The following is an 18,955-nucleotide window of genomic DNA, read 5'->3' as shown; positions in this document are numbered from 1 at the left end:
TGGGGGCGGGGATAGTGGGAAGAGGGTATTACAGGAACTACTATAAAGGACACATGGACAAAACCAAGGGGGAGGGTGGAGAGGGGGGAGGGAGGTGGGTTCACCTGGGGTGGGGTAGAGGGATGGGGAGAAAAGGCACACAACTGTAATTGCATAACAATTAAAAAAATATATATATATATAAAAAAAAATTCTCTCTGCTTTAAATGCGCTCTGATTTTGTCTTCCTGATTGGATCGTGACAGAATCATTACAACTTACACAATACTTACTATGGGTCAGACATTATTCTAAGAGCATTATGTAAATTCATTTATTTAATTCTACCATCTGAGGAATGATTACATTTTACATATGAGTAAACTGAGAGTTTTATCAACCCCAGTGAGATCCCAACTTTGGATACATATCAAAAATTGCCCAGAAAACTAATTAAAAATAGAGGAGATGATGGATGCCATCCTAGCCTTATCGAATCAGACTTGCCGGTCCATGGGGCCCAGGAATCTGGAGACTTTCTTCTTCTCTTTGACAAACTGTTTATTGAATTGTGTGTCAGTCTCTTATTGTATCTCAGAATCCCAGGATTCAGGTAGGTGGTAAAGTGGCAATGGTGAATTTGGGGATCTGGTCTCCCAAAAGTACCTGCCACTCTACTCCTTTCTATGGATGCCAGGCAGATCACCCCTCCACTGGAACTGTCCCTTTCCATGGCCAAAGCGAGAGCATTAGCAGTGAATTGTAGACACTCCTCCTTGGTCATGCCTTTCTGGTAGGTAGCATCAACACAGCCATAAATATAGGAACTCCCGGAGTCTCCAATGGCAAAGGAGTCTCCAATGTCACACCATCATACCCTGCCATGGGCACTGAGTCATACCATCATACCGCCCCATGGGCACTGAGTACACCTGCCCTTCTTCTTGGGGGTCCCAGTCCGCAGTGATGATTCCTGCCATCAGGTCTTCCTGGTATCGGTAACACATCTCCTTGAAGAGGCTGGCTGCCGTGTGTACCAGGAGAGGCTCATTCAGCTCAATACTGTGGAAACCAAGCTGACAGGTAACAGCATCAGCTACTGCATGGGTATCAGCTGCGGAGCCTGAGCGGCAATAGAAAATACAATCATGAATAGGGATCAGCTTGTCAGTCATTCAATTGGCGATGTAGGACCCAGTGGTTGTTCTGGAATCGGCCCCCAGAACCATGCCCCCATCAGATTGCAGGGCCATGATAGTGGTCTTCCACATCCAATCACAAAATTACCACGCAGCATCCTCAGGATACCTCTCCCCTGCCTCCAGTATAGCACAGACCCCCCGCCAGCACCACCCCAGTTCTCCCAATGCACTGAGGCCTATTCTTCCATTGCATTAAGACTTGTGCACATCTCCTAAACCCAGAGTCCTTCCTCACCCCTGGAATGTGGAGATTTAATAAGCTCCCCAGCCCTGACCAGTGTGGCTCAGCATTGTGTGGCAAAGCGAAAGATTGCAGGTTCAATTCCCAGAGTGTGAAAGAGAGGCAGCTGATGGATGTTTCTCTCCCTCTCTCTCTCCCTCCCTTCCCCTCTCTTTAAAAATAACCAAGTAAATAAAATCTTTTTTAAAAAATGAAAAGCTCTGCAGCTGATTCTGATGCAACTACCCCAGTACTCCTCCATGGACCAGTATTCAGGAAATCCTGCCTTTGTTTTGGTGATGAGGACACCAAGATCCAGATCAGAAATATGTCCTGCCCATGGTTGCACAGCAAGCTCAGGGACAGATAAAAACACCACCAAGAACGGTGTTTCCTGTGCCCTCTGTGGGTCCACTTCTACTGCCTTCTCCTTCAAGGTCACATGGCTGGTTCTGATGTTTGGACTTGCTCTCCCTGGGAGCCATCTGAAGCAACTTCTTACTGGAAATGTATTTGAAAAATTCACTATATAAACAGATGGGTATGCAGGATAATTGAGTGGTTGATCAGTGTTCGGGAAAAGGAAAAAGGGAGGCAGCTTAATCCACTCAATCTCTTATTTTCAGTTCTTTCTGAATTACTTCAGGGAGTTAAGTAACCCTTCCCCCATTTACCTTCCCCATTCTGACCAAGATTGTGGTCAGGCCAAGAATTTGTTTTTTTTTTTTTTTTTTCTTTTCTGTTCTTTTCTTTTCTTTTCCCTCCCCTTTCCTTCCTTTCCTTTTCTTTTTCCTTCCTTCCTTTTCTTTCTTTTTGATTTTGAGAGTACATTTATTAAAGCTGGGGACAGTGAAACAAAGAAGGGCTTAGGATAGAAGCAGCAACAGGAGAGAACCTAGGCAGGGCTGCTGTCAGCTCACTGGAGAGTCAGAGAAAAGGAGCCTTGGGGACAGGTTCAGGGGATTAGCCTAGGACAAGCTGCCACTGCCCATTACTCCTCTGGTTACAAGTCTCATGGGGTCCTTTAGAGCCTCCCTAGAAGATTCACACCTGTGGGGGAGCAAGATGAGGGGAGGAAAAAGCATGGGCATACTCCAGAGAGGGAGAACACTTAGAATCTGTACTTTTAACGCACCCAAGGTGATCTACAATTTGGAAAATAAGATCAAAATCAAAAAGCCCAGAATTTGAATGGGCTTCCACAATAACATCAACCTCAGATGGGCTGAATTTTTGTCTTTTTTCTCCCCATTTCAGTATTCTCAGCACCCAACAGTGGTGCCTGGCACAGTAGATATTTAATAAATATTTTTTTCTTTTTAAAATATACTTTAAAAATAAATATTGAATGAAATAATGTTTTTTCTTGCATTTTGAAAATATTTCTGTAGAGTTATTCACTGATCTGCACAGAATGGGTATCACAGTCCTCATTTTGCAGAAGATAACAATGAGTTCAGGGAGACTGGGTGCCTTTCAAGGTCCTATGACCAACAGGAAGTGTTAGAAGCTCTCTCCATGCACTTCTTCCCTCCTAGCTGATGTTGATGAGAAGAAACACAGGTGGGATACAAATATAAATGCAACCAGGATACAGGTCAAATCACTTGATAAGGATAAAATATTCTAGCATTTATCACTGGAGGAGGGGGTCGGAATCTCAAAGATTCTAGGGGATACACAAGTCCCTCTCTCTGGACTCTGTGCTTAGTCGCTGACTCAAGCAGTCCTTGCTTGCCTACTGTAATGGTAATAGTAACTCCCTGTCATTCCATATCATTAAGTGCTAAGTGCTTTGTACATCTTATCCTATTTAATTCTTTCATCTTTCTTCTGGACTTCAGGAGCCTTCCTTAGCCCATTCCAGCCTGTTTTCCCCATTATTGACACATTGACCTTTTATTTTATTTTCAAAGATTTTATTTATTTATTTATTTATTTTATAGAGATGGGAAAGGAGGGAGAAAGAGAGAGAGAAATATCGATGTGGGAGAAAAACATCGATTAGTTGGTTCTCGAACAAACCCAACCAAGGACCTGGCTTGCAATCCAGGCATGCGCCCTGACTGGGAATTGAACAAGCAACCCTCTGGTTCACAGGCTAGAGCTCCATCCACTGAGCCATACCAGCTACAGCCTATTACTGGCAGAGTGATCTTTTAGCACTGCCAAGTCTGATCACTGTGCACCTCTAATTAAAATCCCTAAATGTTTCCCCACTGTGCTCTGTCAAGGTGCTGCCTGGTCTAGTCCCCACCTACCTTTACATTTATCACATTCAACAAATATTTATTGAGGGTCTACTATGTGTCAGATGCTATTTTGGGCACTGGGGATACCATGGTGAATCAAATAGACAAAGTCCTTGCTTTTGTGAAATTTATAATAATAAATTCATGTAGAATAGGGTAGGGGTTGGTTAACTAATTCCCTGGAGTTATTCAGAAACGTCTGAAAATAAAAGAGTAAGTGGATTAATCAACCTCATTTTCCTTCTCCCAAACATCAAGTAGAGACGTGAATAAACAAGATATGTACTCACTATTGTGAGTGCTAAGAAGAATATAAATAAAGTAGTAGCCCAGCTTTGTTAGAATGGTCAGGCAGATGCTCTGAGGAGGCAACACTGAAATTAAAACCTGAAGGTTGCCCTGACTGGTGTGGCTCAGTGGACTGAGTACTGGCCTGTGAACTCTAATCTGAACTCTAATTTTCCAGAGTGTGTAATCCAGAACCTATAGTCGAAACTAGAAAAAATGATGTCAAGATTTCCCTGTGGATGTAAAACCCTGAACTGAGACGAGAGAAGTCTCCAGACAATTCTCCTGATTCCCAACCCCCCATCCCCCACTAACGTGTATTCTGTAGGTCCTTGCAGCAGCCTTTGTTTTCACACCTCATACACAATAGTTAAGGACACCAAAGCTGATATTATCTGCCTTCCTCAGTAAAATAGTGACAGCGAGACAAAACATCTCCAACAAGTCTTTAAAAATTTAAAGAGCCTGATAAAGTCCTCCATTCGACATCTGCCACAGAAGGAAATCGCCTGTGGCATGCACCTTGGTTGTGCTCCCCCTTTCCCAGACACCTTCTGGACAAGTGCCCCTCCCCATGGTTTACCCTCAGCTGCTTGCAGGAGGGGGTTTAGGTTCCTTGCCAGAGGAGTAGGGGGATGGGGAATCCCCTTGTAATTCACAGAAGTGAAACTAATGAGTTGATGTTCTTTAAGTATGTTGAGCATCAAAGCCTGAGATCTGAAGCTTTGGCAAGAACACAGCTACCTGCGGGCATGGGTGGGCCCAAGCTGGGCGGCCCTGGATTACAGTACCAGGTGCTATGCACGCCAGGGTGAGCCTGCCTGAGACAAGACAGGTGTCAGGGCTGGCTCGAGAAGGGCAGGTCCCCAAGCTGATGCTGTAGAAGAGGAAGGATTTGAAACCACTGTAATTCAATTGATATGAGACTTTGGGAGGAGGGGTGCAAAAGTAAAGAACATGGAAGAAAACAATCATATCCTCACCAAACCTAATTAACCAATGTTAGATTTTAGCTTTTTGATCCCAGTTTTTTCCTATGTGTGATGTTTTAAAAACGATGCAATTAGTGTCCTTTTTGCATAATAAGAAAAAAAGAACATTCCAATTAAAGCAAATCCTTTTTCATTTTTACTTAGAAGTCTACTCCCACCTTTTCATTGAAGAGACAAATGCTCTGAGGTAGTTTGTGTTCTCCTCCCTTTAAAATGCTTTTGCATAAATGTAATGGACCTACAACTTGCTTTTTCTACACAATCATATATTTTAAAGAATTGTCCAGGTTGAAACACATTATATTTACTCCTTTATCATGTCTAGCACATATATGAACATTTACTGGTGGTCATGTAATACCAATAGCCAACACTTAATAGCATTGTTCTCTACCCAAAATTATTCCAAGTCCTCTTTGTATATTAACACCTTGAATTCTCACAAGGATCTAAGAGGACATAGGGGTAAACTGAATGAATTTCTCATCATCAAAGAGCTGATAGGTGGCTGGGTAGGATTTGGAGCCCAAGCCACAAAGTCCAGGCTCCTACCCAGCCTACACTGGGGTTGCTTCCCACTTTTTGATAGTGTAAGAAAGGCCTCGGTGCTGTATTAGTCAGCTATTGCTGGGAAAGAAACCATCCCCAAAACTTGTAGCTGAAAACAATAAAATCTCTACAGATTTGCCTATTCTGGATATTTCATCTAAATGAAATGATACAATGTAATCTAAATGTGATCTTTAGTGACTGGCTGCTTTCCGTTTGAAAGCTTAACATTTTTAAGCTTTATCCATATTGTAGCATATACCAGTACCTTTATTTCTTTTTATTTTCAAGTAATATTTCATTAAATGGATATACCACATTCTGTTTATCCATCAGTTGATGGAAATTTGGGCTGTTTCCACCTTTGGTTATTATGCTGCTATGAATATTTATATATAGGTTCTTATATAGACACGTTTTCAATTCTCAGCCATGTTTTTTACATGGCTTATGATGCATCATATAAGCATTACTCATTCTAAGACAAGCTTTGCCCGTGTCCAATTCAACCTTATACAACTGAAAGTACTCAAGAGCATCCCCTTTAACCTATGCTAGCAGTAGGTTCTTTCACCAACTACAAGTGTGTGAATGAGATGAAAGTGGTTTCTCAAGCAGGGGTCACCCATTCTGCATTCAAGGGATGTTAACTGCACCCTGGATTGAGTCAGACCCTCGCACACCAGACACCCAGTGACTTTTGAGATGGAACCTCCTGTAATCCCACAGTAAGCCTTCCTTCTGTTCTTACTGCAGTCGTCTCCACCTCAAAAATGGCAACGCAGTCCAACTGCTCAGGCCATAAATCTCAAGGTGATCCCCACTCCCCTCATTTCCTTCTCTCACATCCCAATCCAGCAGTGCCTGTTGGTTCTATCTTCAAAATAAGAAATGGGCAAAAGACCTGAGAAGAAGATATACAGATGGAAAATAACCATATGAAAAGTACATCATATGTCATCAAGAGAATGTAAATTAAAACAGCAATGAGATATGACTACACACCTATTAGAATGGCCAAAATCCAGAATGCTGAGAACACCAAATGCTGACAAGGATGTGCAGCAACAGGAATTCTCATTCATTGTGAGCAGAACCCTAACTGCCAGGGAGTCTGAGAAGTGTAGGGTTAGCTTTCCTACATCTCCAACTAGAAGAAGTAGAATAAACCAAGCTGAGAGAAACAGTCCACAGTATTCACTACATCCTCCACAGATGTGGTACTAAATTACACTCCCAGCAACACAGGATTTTATCAACTCTTTGAGCTTTGCCAATCCAATACATAACCCCCCCCCCCCAAAAACCAGTACCTGTTGTTTTAATTGTCATTTCTCTTATTACAGGAAAGGCTGAGAATCCTCTCTTAAAGACCAGTACAACGCACATCTCTATGAATAGACTTCAGTGTGAGTGCTGCACTCTGGAGCTGTGCAACATAACAACCCTGTGCTATGTTTACATACCATTTAAATTTTCTTCTGTGACGTCTTTTAAGTCCTTTACCCACATGCTGGATTTTTTTTTTTTTACCTATGATATATGTAACTAGAGACATACATGGGGCCTGAGCATACAGCATCTTCAATGTCACAGTTTTGTAAACCTACACCTCACCTAGTGTGATGGATAATTTTGTGCTAATGTGACTGGGCTAAGGGAGGCCCAAATAGCTGGTAAAACATTACTTCTGGGGGTCTCGGTGAGGGTGTTTCTGTAAAATTAGCATTTTAATCAATAGACCAAGTAAAAGTGATTATCCTCACCGATGCTGGTGAATATCATAAAATCCATCAAGGGCTTGAATAGAACAGCAAGGCAGACAAGGGTGAATTTGCTTTCTGCTTGAGCTGGGACATCTATCTTTTCTTGCCCTCAAACATGGGTGCTTCTGATTCTTGGGCCTTTGGACTTGAACTGGGACTTACAGCATTGTTCCCCCTTCCCCTTCTTTTTCAGGTCTTCAGGTTTGGACTGGAAACCACATCGCTGGCTTTCCTGGGTCTCCAGCTTATGAAGAGCAGACCTGAGCCTCCCTGATTGCATGAGCCAATCCCTCACAATAAATCTAATTATATATATTCTGTTTCTCTAAACAACCCTGACTAATATTCCTAGTAACCCAATAACTGTTTTTCTCTTTCAGTCATCTTCCATCCAGGGGACAGTCCCGGTGAAGGGTAGGGAAGAATAGCCTCAACTTGAAATGTCACATGCATTTCGAGTTCTAGATCTCTGGCCCTTTGACATTAAATTGTATTCAAAGTGCTTTCCCAACACCAGTTTGTACAAAATTCTAGTTTGTCTTCTGGCTGCTGCAGATTTAATTATGAATCTTGTTGGGTAGATGAGTAAGGACACAGCACAGCTAGTGAGCTGGGTGGCCATTCCTGCCTGCTAGGCTTGCATTCTTGTGGTTTATAATGTCTTCTTGGGTGAATAATAACCTCACGTTCACGCCAGGACTTTTAGTATTTGTCAATGACCTAGAGAGGCTGGAAGCCTGAGATCTCAAATTCAACAGCAGGCCTTTTAAACCTGGTCAATCAATCAGGCCACATAGAGCCACAGAAAGTATAGGTGGCTGATGCAGAAGGCCCCAGGTACCCAGAGTAACACACACTTGCCTAGAAGTGAGGGGATGAATTTTTTTTTAAATGTCCAGTTGCTAGGGGCCTTTAGGTGCTCAGTGGCAGGGCCATCTCCCAAGGAGTGTACTTACTTTGTCCTCTAAGCCCCCATCTGATGCATCAAATTCCATCAATATATAGTCATTCCTTTAGCTTAAACCTTCCCCCAGTAACCCAGCACTCCCTCCTGACTTGCTGATTATTTTCCACTTGGTCAGATTCAAAGTGTCCTGTTTATTTTTAATCCCCTGTTCTCTTTTGCCTTCCTCCCCTCCCCCATTCAATTAATCATGTAGCCTCTTTGATTATTCCTTTGGAGTGCCTCTGGGGGGGAAGGACTGCTGAGGTGGTAAGAGTACTATGTGTTAAGCAAGTGATTCAAACTCTCTTTGAGCCTCAATTTCTGAATCTGTAAAGTGGAACTAATGACATCATAACTTCACAGGTTTTTTTGTAAGGATGAAAAATAATACATGGTTTTATTAAAAAATAAACACACACACATACAACACTATTTCCCCAGAAGCCTCTTCAACTGACTAGCGTTAAGCTTAGTGATTTATATCCTGGCTGAGTGGCTCAGTTGGTTGAAGCATTGTCTCATACACCAAAAGGTTGAGGGTTCGATTTCCAGTTGGGGCACATCCCTAAGTGGTGGGTTCAGTCCCTGATACGGGTGCATATGGGAGACAACTGATGGTTGTTTCTCACATTGTTGTTTTTCTCTCTCTCCCCCTTCCTCACTCTCTAAAATCAAAAAACATATCCTTGGGTGAGGATTAAACTGGAAACTATCATGCTAAGTGAAATAAGCCTAAACTAGAAACTATCATGCTAAGGTGAAATACAAATACTATATGATCTCACTTCTAAGAGGTACCTAATGAACAAAATAAACGAAACAAGACGTCCAGCCAAGATGGAGGCGTAGGTACACACTGTGCCTCCTTGCACAACCAAAAGAAGGACAACAACAAATTTAAAAACACAAAACAACCAGAACTGACAGAAAATCGAACTGTATGGAAGTCCAACAACCAAGGAGTTAAAGAAGAAACATTCATCCAGACTGGTAGGAGGGGCGGAAATGAGCAGCTGGGTGGAGAGGACTTGAGGCAGTGCAGCTGCTGGAGGACGGTGGCGGCTGGCGTACCTGGCGAGGCAGTGGATTGCGGACTGGGCAGTCCCACATTCCAGTGCGGATGGACATGGAGGGTGGGAACAACTGGGGAGTGGGACAGACTGAGCAACCTAGGGTTCCAGCGTGGGGAAATAAAGCCTCAAAGCCTCTGACTGAAAACACCTGTGGGGGTTGAGATGGCAGTGGGAGAAACTCACAGCCTCATAGGAGAGTTCACTGGAGAGACCCACAGGGTCCTAGAATGTACACAAACCCACCCACATGGGAATCAGCACGAGAAGGGCCAGTTTGATTGTGGGTAGCAGGGGAAGTGACTGAAAACTGGCAGAGAGCAGAGCAAACAACACTGTTCCTCTTGGACCCCTCCCCCACATACAGTGTCACAACACAGCATGTGGGTTGCCCCACCCTGGTGAACACCTAAGGCTCCACCCCTTACTACCTAACAGGTGCACGGAGACAAAAAAAATTGCCCATATGAAAGAACAGATCAAAGCTGCAAAAAATATATATATATACAACTAAGTGATGAAGAGGTAGCCAACCTATCAGATGCACAGTTCAAAACACTGGTAATCAGGATGCTTACAGAATTGGTTGAATATGGATGCAAATTAGGGGAAATAATGAAGGCTATGCTAAGTGAAATAAAGGAAAAAGTACAGGAAACCAACAATGACGGGAAAGAAACCGGGACTCAAATCAACAGTTTGGACCAGAAGGAAGAAAGAAACATTCAACCAGAACAGAATGAAGAAACAAGAATTCAAAACAATGAGGAGAGCCTTAGGAACTTCCAGGATATCTTTAAACATTCCAACATCCGAATCATAGGGGTGCCAGAAGGAGAATAAGAAGAGCAAGAAATGGAAAACTTATTTGAAAACATGAAGGAGAACTTTCCCAATCTGGCAAAGGAAATAGACTTCCAGGAAGTCCAGGAAGCTCAGACAGTCCCAAAGAAGCTGGACCCAAGGAGGAACACACCAAGGCACATCATAATTACATTACCCAAGATTAAACGCAAGGACCTACATCCAAGATTACTGTATCCAGCAAAGCTATCATTTAGAATGGAAGGGAAGATAAAGTGCTTCTCGGATAAGGTCAAGTTAAAGAAGTTCATCATCACCAAGCCCTTATTATATGAAATGTTAAAGGGAGTTACCTAAGAAAAAGAAGATAAAAAATAGGAACAGTAAAAATGACAGCAAACTCACAGTTATTAACGACCACACCTCAAACAAAAACAAGAGCAAACTAGGCAAACAACTAGAACAGGAACAGAACCATAGAGATGGAGATCACATGGAGGGTTGTCAATAGGGGAGTGGGAGGGGGAGAGGGGGGGAAAGGTACAGAGAATAAGTAGCATAGATGACAGGTGGAAAATAGACAGGGGGAGGGTAAGAATAGTGTAGGACATGTAGAAGCCAAAGAACTTATAAGTATGACCCATGGACATGAACTATAGGGGGGGAATGTGGGAGGGAGGGGGTGGGCGGGATGGAGTGGAGTGAGGGTGGGGGAAATGGGACAACTGTAATAGCATAATCAATAAATATATTTAAAAAAAAAGAAAAAAAAAACAAACATCAATGTGTGGTTGCCTGTCCTGCACCCTCATCTGGGGACCTGGTCTGCAACCCATGCATGTCCCCCGACTGGGAATCAAACCGGTGACCCTTTTGTTTGCAGGCCCACGCTCAATCCACTGAGCCACACCAGCCAGGGCTATTTTCCGAGTTTTGATATGTCCTTTCATTTGGGCCATATTTCTTTCTCTCAGCATGCCTCTTACATTGTAAGGGGCAGAGACTGAGGTATTCACCAGGGTGGGGCAAGCCACTTCTCAGGGTTGTGGTGCTGCCTGTGGGGGAAAGGTCAAGGAGGGAAAAATACTACTTGCTCAGCTCTCTGCCAGCTTTGTCACTTCCCCCACTTCTCACAAGCAAATTTGGCCCTTCTGGTGCTGGTTCCCGAGTGGGTGGGTTTGTGTACATTCTAGGACCCCGTGAATCTCTCCAATGAACTCTCCTATGAGGCTGGGAATTTCTCCCACCGCTGCAATCTTCACAGGTTTTTACAGCCAGAGGTTTTGAGGCTTTCTTTTCCCATGCTGGAACCCTGGGTTGTATGATCTGTTTTGCTCCCCAGTTGTTCCTCTGGGTTTATCTGCATGCAAATGTGGGACCACCTGTTCCTCCAGCTGCTGCCTTGCCATGTGTCCTCTCCACCCCTGCTGTCCTTCTCCGCCTCTCCTACCCATCTGAATGAATGATTCTTCTTTAACTCCTTGGTTGTTGGACTTCCATACAGTTTGATTTTCTGGCAGTTCTGGTTACTTTTTGTTTTTAAATTTGTTGTTGTCCTTGTGGTTGTACGAGGCGGCAAAGTGTATTTACCTATGCCTCCAACTTGACCGGAAGTCAAAAGCCACCCAGTTTAGACAATAATTTGGTCACTACCCATGGATCACTCTGTCAGAACTGCTCAGGAAACTCGTGAAATGTGCAGATGCCTGAGCTCCTCTCCAGATCTGGGTGCTTTCTGTGGGTTGGCCCAAGAATTCACTTACAGGTGTTTTAAAATTGTTTGGTGGAATCCCTAGGTGAGTTTCAAGCCCTCTTAAGTTGATAAATCATTTGTCTATGCTATTCTGCCTTCCCCAGAGCCCAATCGAGTCCTGAGAAGGTATTGGTACCCTCCAGCCCCCAGATCAGAGGGATGCTACTAGAGGAGCAATCTCTCCGAAGCCTTGGAGAATCTGAGTGCGCTCATGGCAGCACAGCTGCCAGCACAATTTCCTCCAGAGCCCTCCCCTTCACATCTCACCTCCTCCCACTGCCCAGGGGTAGTCATCTCTAAGTAGTCCTGACTTTGCCCTAACACACATGCTAGTCAAGCAACTTAGGACTGAAAGAAGGTGCTATAGTTCTCCGCCAGGCTTACCCAGCGTCTAAAATGGTAGTTTAAGGCCCTGGCCAGTGTGACTCAGTTAGTTGGAGCATTGTCACATAAACCAAAATGTTGCAGGTATCCCTGATCATGCGCATACCTAGGTTATGGGTTCAGTCCCCAGTTGGGGCATGTAACAAGAGGCAACTGATTGATGTTTCCCTTTCATATTGATATTTCTATTTCTCCCTTCCCCTCCTCCTAAGGTCAAAGACCATGTCCTCGATGAGGACTAAAAAAAATGGTAGCCTAGGCAATTTATCTCCTGGGCCTATCCCCTCTGCAACAGCCCTGGCAAACAAATGTCCCACCTTTGCTTATTAAAGGTCAGCAACAGGGATATTCCCCACTAAGGAGGGTTATCTCTCATTGCTAGGAAGTTCTTGCCACACTGTACCAAAGAGTGCCCCAAATATGACCTCTCTCTGTGGGCCGCATCACGCTAAGGGCAGAGGTGTCTATTTCCTCCCCTGAGTACCTCCAAATCGTATTTCGATGACACCTCCTCACAGTGTTGACCGTGTTTTTCACCTGGCCACTTTGGTGCCCACGTGTTATCCTTTCATGGTGGTGGCATTGTCCTTATTTTCCTTTCGGGGGATGGGGAGAGGACTGTGTGGATTGTATTGTCATTTTGTACTTTGCCATTTTGTCATGAATTAGCTTTCAACTTCATGCTCACATGGGCCCGTCACTCCCACGCTGTGCAGTCATACAGGGCCCTCACTTTGCCTTGGAGGACCTTTAACACCTCTCCCCGCGTCACGGTGAAATGTGACCAGCTGGTCCTGACATTCCTGTCAGCTGTACATCAGAGCCCCGATGTGAAGCCCCACCGTTGGGCAGAACACCTCTCCACCACCTGTGTAACATCTGGGAGGCCTCTGAACCTCTCGGTTTCCTGAGCTGGTTCTAAAAACATGAGGTTTCTATGAATTGACATTTGAGGCAGGACAAGGTGAAGAGCTTGTCTTTGCTGTTACTCTTCCCAACTGAAATGTCTTCCCTCTCGTCCCCATGGGTCCAAACCTCACTTGTCCTTCAGGCCCACTACAAAGAGCCTTCCTTGGTTCCCCAGTCCACACACATCTCTGCCTCTCCAGCTGTTGGATACTCAGGGTCAGCGCCATAAACCTAGCTGTCTTAGGTTAATCTTGCTTCTCACACCAATCTGAGAAGGGAGTTTCTCTTGCCTTCCTGTGGTCCGTAGGGCTGTGCCAGCTCACAGTATGCTCCACAGGGTGTGGCTACTTGACTAGGGCATGGGTGGGGAGGGCCAGGTGTGCGGGCACAGGCAGGGCACAACCTGCTCTCCACAAACCTCAGGAGCCTCAAGTCACCATTCCGTATGTGACCTCCCTGGTATTGACGACCTTGTGTGTTCCATGACAGAGTGACTATGGAAACGTGGTGTCCAGGGGAACCTTCCCTACCAGCTCTCTACCGGATACCAGTCTGTCTGGTTGCCTGAGAGAAAAAGTGGCCTGGGGCCCCCCAGAGACCCATGGTGTTCCTGCTCACTGCTGAGGACAAGTGCAATGTCATCCCTGGGCAAGTGTTCAGAAAGGTTAACACCTTTATCAATGTAACCTTCCCCTTTGGGTTACAGGATACTTCCTTTCAGACCCTTCACTGGTTGGCCTCCTAGCAAAGGCAAGTGCATTTTTGTTGACAAATGATAAAGGGAGAAGTTTTAGGAAGAACTGCCAAGCACCGCTCACAAGCCCAGTCACACTCACTGTGCTGTCATGCAGACGTCCACACGGGTCCCCTCGGACACATCCCAGACTGAGCTGCTGAGTCCCGGGGCAAGGCGGGGCTCAATCCACAGGAAAAACAAAAGAGTCAGGGGGAGTGATGAAGTGATTCTTAGACTGGAGGGCTGAGGAAATGCGATCCCAGACGGTTGGGCTGATGGAGGCCTAGACCTGGGACCCAGACTCTGGCTCTGAACTTCCTGGCCACTCTGCCTGAGAATTTGGCCTGTTTCCATCTCCTTCTCAATCTTGGGGAGTTCGAGTAAGTCATCCAAAGTCCTCACAGTTAGTTGGTAGAGCTGGCATTTGAATCCAGGTTGATCTCAAAACTGGGAGGTAATACTCCCACTTCCACAACTGACAGGTGTGTTCTGAACTCCCCACGCCAGGCAGCAGTGCTGTGGTGGTAGTCTGACATCAAAGCTGGCATCCTCACCCCTCCCTGTATCCTCACTCACCATTTATAATGTGGCTTTGCAGGTCCACCATCTAAAAAGTTTATTTCCACAGCCCCTGGATCTGAACCAGCCTTGCTTTGGCCAATAGGATGAAACAGAAATAATGGCGTACCTACCGCACTGAGGCTCCGAGAAACCTTGCATGCTTCTTCTCTTTCTCTAGACACACTGCCTCTGCCATAAAAACAAGCTCAGCTACACTGCTGGAGCATCATGGCCCAGTCACCCAAAAGCCAGCCAACTTACTGACACATGAATGAGGCCATCCTAGACCTGCGAGCTACCAGCTGACTTGCTGGCTGACTAAAGAAACATAAATCAGCCCAAGAGAGATTAGCCAAGCCTGCTCAGATTAGCAAAACCACCCAGCTGGATTCACATACTCATGAGCAATTGTTTCAAGCCACTGAATTTTGGGAAGGTTTATTATTCAATAATAGCTAACTAATACTGCTCTTTAAAGAGGAGACAAGGTGGGAGGTTGTTGTGATGATTCCAGTGTTCTAGAGGAAAGAACACTGACTTAGCAAACATCTACTTGATGCTTACTATGTGCTAAGCATTTTAATTTAATCCTCACAACAACCTTATGAGGTAGGTACTTCCGTTGTTCCCATTTTACAGGTGAGGAGACTGAGGCAGAGTGGTCAATAATTTGCTCAGGATCACAAAGCTAATAAATGCAGCCAGTTACCAAGTCAACATGTGAGAAGTAGAAAATGTCCAGAAGGCTACTTTGTGAATCCACTAAGGGAGAAGAGAGGCATTCAGAAACCTGATGAAGGCGCTTCCCCACTGAGTAGTCAGGAGGAAGGTGGTACTTGGGGGAAATCAGTTCTTTAAGTAGACAGAATAATAATAATAATTTAATATATAAGTATCGGTTTATTATATCTTTATTTTATTTTAAAAAAGATTTTATTAATTTAATTAATTTATTTCTTAATTTTTATTAATTTTTTTGAGAGAGGGGAAGGGAGGGAGAAAGAGAGGGAGAGAACATCAATGTGTGGTTGCCTCTCGTGCACCCCCTACTGGGGACCTGGCCCGCAGCACAGGCATGTGCCCTGACTGGGAATCAAACCAGTGACCTCTCGATTTGCAGGACAGTGCTCAATCCACTAAGCCACACCAGCCGGGGCTATTTATTAAATCTTATTTATATTTATTAAATATTTAAGAATCTCCTCAGAGGCCAGTTAATCTGGAGGAGACCAGGGGGTGCAACGTTAGATGCTGTGTTAGTCAGGGTTCTCCAGAGAAACAGAACTGAACACATATATAAAGAGAATTAGGGCCTGGCCAGTGTGGCTCAGTTGGTTGGAGTGTCATCCTGCAAAATGAAAGGTCAGGGGTTTGATTCCTGGGCAGGACACATGCCTGGGTTGTGGGTTTGGTCCTCAATAGGGGAACATATGAGAGGCAACTGATCGATGTTTCTCTCTCACATCGATGCTCCTCTCTTCCCCTACCTTCCTCTCTCTCTAAAATCAGTAAGCATGTCCTCAGGTGAGGATAAGAAAAAAAAGAAGACAACAGCTATGAGGGCTGGGGCTCCAACTTCAAGACTGCCTTCCTTCTTTCAGGAAGCCTGAATTCAGCCAAAACAACAAGTTTTAGGCCTCTGAGAGGTGATGGGTTGATGGGGCAATGGGCAGAGAAAAGAAATCTGTGGGTACAAAGCCCTGGAATGAAGATGGAAGCTTCTGGCTTTAGGGGAAGAAACACTGGAGCCACTTCTGTTTTAGTTTTATTAGGCGACAGCTGGAGCCAGGTTCTGACTAATTAATGATGCTCCAAGTACTCTGACAAGATGGAGTGCTCTGCAAAAGCTCGCCATGAATTATTCACAGCCAGGTCTATTTAGCTGGGGGTGGGGGGCAGGACGTGGGGTGAGGGGCTGCCCAGGAGCAGAGGAAAGGTAGGCCCTCACTTCCCCCTCAGCTTGCATGAGCTTGAAACCTCCTGCAGGACTCAGTTTCTCCATCCAGCAAATGGGGCCAGAAGTGAGCTCTTGTTCCTTTTTGCTGCCAGGCCAGGACCTGGCATAAAGGGCTGGTGACCTGAGTTCTGCTCCCATCAAACCCAGAGGTGGTGAATACCCAACCTGCCTCCACCAAACAAGAGTTACTAATAACAATACCAAGACATAGTTCAGGGGTTGGCAAACATTTCCTTTTTTAAAAAAAGATTTTATTTATTTTTTTAAAATATTTTATCTATTTTTAGAGAGAGGGGAAGGGAAGGAGAAAGAAAGGGACAGAAACATCAATGTGTGGTTGCCTCTCACGTGCACCCAACTTGGGGGACCTGGGCCACAACCCAGGCATGTGCCCTGACTGGGAATCAAACCAGCAACCCTTTGGTTCACAGCCCACACTCAGTCCACTGAGCTACACCAGCCAGAGCTATTTATTTATTTTTAGAGGGAGGGGAAGGAAGGGAGAAAGAGAGGGAGAGAAACATCAATGTGCAAGATAAAACATAGATTGGTTGCCTCTCACACACTCCCAACCAGGGATCTGGTCTGTAACCGGGGCATGTGCCTTGGCCAAGAATTGAACTGGCAACCTTTTGGTTTGCAGGCTGGTACTCAACCAACTGAGCCACACCAACCAGGGCTCTTTCTTTTTTAAAAAAAGATTTTATTTATTTATTTTTAGAGGGAAAGAAAGAAAGAAAGTTAGGGAGGGAAACATTGATCAGTTGCCTCTCATACACATCACAACCAGGGACCAAACCCACAACCCAGGCATGTCCCCTGACCATGGAGAAGTCGAACCACCAACCTTTCACTTTGCGGGATGATGCCCAACCAACTGAGCCACACCAGTCAGGGTGACAAACATTTTCTTAAAAGGCCAGATAGTAAGTATTTTTGGCTTTGCAAGGCCTATGGTCTCTGTCCCAACTATTCAAGTCTGCCCTTGTGGTGCAAAAGCACCACAGACAATACATTAAAAAATGAATGCAGCTGTCCAATGAAACTTTATTTGTAGACACTGAAATACGACTTTTAAGTAATTTTCACGTTACAAAATATTCTTTTTGTTTTTACTGATTTGAGAGAGAGAGAAAGAAACACCAATTTATTGTTCCACTTATTTATGCATTCATTGGTTACTTCTTGTATGTACCCTGACCCGGGATTGGACCCACAACTTTGGTATATTGGGATGACTCACTAACCAACTAAGCTACCTGGCCAGGGCACAAAATATTATTCTTCTTTTGATTTTTTTCCCCAACCACTTAAACACATAAAAACCATTCCTTGCTTCTGGACTGTATAAAAACAGGTATGAACTCAAAATGTTAAACATAATTACTGTTTTACCCAGAGATTCCACTCCTAAGTATATATCCAGAAGAAATGAAAATATATGTCCAAATGAAATGTGTACATCAAAGTTTACAGCCGCACTATTCATAATAGCCCCAAAGTAGAAGACACACACAAACACCTATCAACTGATGAGTGTATGGACATGGTGTATCCATTCAATGGAACACTGTTCAGCTATTAAAAAGGGATGAAAATATTACATATGCTATAGCATGGATAAGCCTTAAACACACTATGCTTGGTGAAGGAAGCCAGACAAAAGGTGGCATATTGTATGATTCCACTGATACAAAATGTTCAGAATAGGCAAGTCTATACGGACAGAAAGTAGAGGAGTTGCTGACTAGGGCTGAGGAGCTGAGGACTGGGGCACAGGGAAGTCGTTGATAGCAATAGATAAAGGATATGATTAAAATGTTCTAAAATTATGGTGATAGTTGCACACCTCTTATATACTAAAATTTGCTAAAGAGTATACTTTAAATGGGTGAATTATATGTCCAAAAAGCTGTTAAAAAGAAACAATAGGAGGTGTACTGTAGTTTATTGACATAACACATAGTTGTTTAGCATTTTACAAAGCACCTTTGCTCATGCTGCCTCACAACCAGCCAGGCATTCACTCCTAAACATCCGAGAAAGCCAAGGTTCAGAGAACAGAGTGACTTGCTCTAGGGGCACAGGTAATTGGTTGTGAGGTATGAGCTAAACCCATGTCTTTGGATTTCCTGTCCAGTGTTCACTGCAGCACAGACCTTCCCAGAGTTACAACAGAAGATTGGGTAATCACTCCTCAAAGCCCTGTGGGGGAGGATAGACAGGAGGAACGCCTCCCTGGACCTGTGCCTTCCTGTGGCTCCTCTACCACTCCCCACTCCTTTCCCAGTGCCAGCTTCCTCCTCCACCCTGCTCCTTCCTCCTTTCCTTCCCAACACTACTGAGCAAGGCTTTCACTCCCTATGCCTCACTCAGGATCATGGGAAATGGGAGGGGTGGTAAGAGAAGGACGGGGAGGTTTCTCTAGAAATTCAGTCCACAGGACATATCTGGAAAAGGGTTCAGTAAGGGTGAGGAACCAGTCTAAAGTCATACAGCTAATATCCGGCCTTTGATATTCTTAATATATTTGAGAATGAAAAGAGAGAGGGCTTAGGCCTGGGGCAGGGTGTGAGGTGAGCAAAGC

General features: G+C 44.5%; 1 pseudogene; it reads right to left on the bottom strand.

Moving 5' to 3' along the window:
• Positions 1-215: 215 nt before the first annotated feature.
• LOC112300611 (large ribosomal subunit protein eL28-like) overlaps positions 216-18,955 on the bottom strand; it is a 42,506-nt pseudogene continuing 23,766 nt past the window's right edge.

This window comes from Desmodus rotundus, chromosome 12, assembly GCF_022682495.2.
Source record: "Desmodus rotundus isolate HL8 chromosome 12, HLdesRot8A.1, whole genome shotgun sequence".
NCBI classification, from domain to species: Eukaryota; Metazoa; Chordata; class Mammalia; order Chiroptera; family Phyllostomidae; genus Desmodus; species Desmodus rotundus.
Note: the sequence above shows the minus strand (reverse complement) of the source record. Positions and strands in the feature narration are given on the sequence as shown.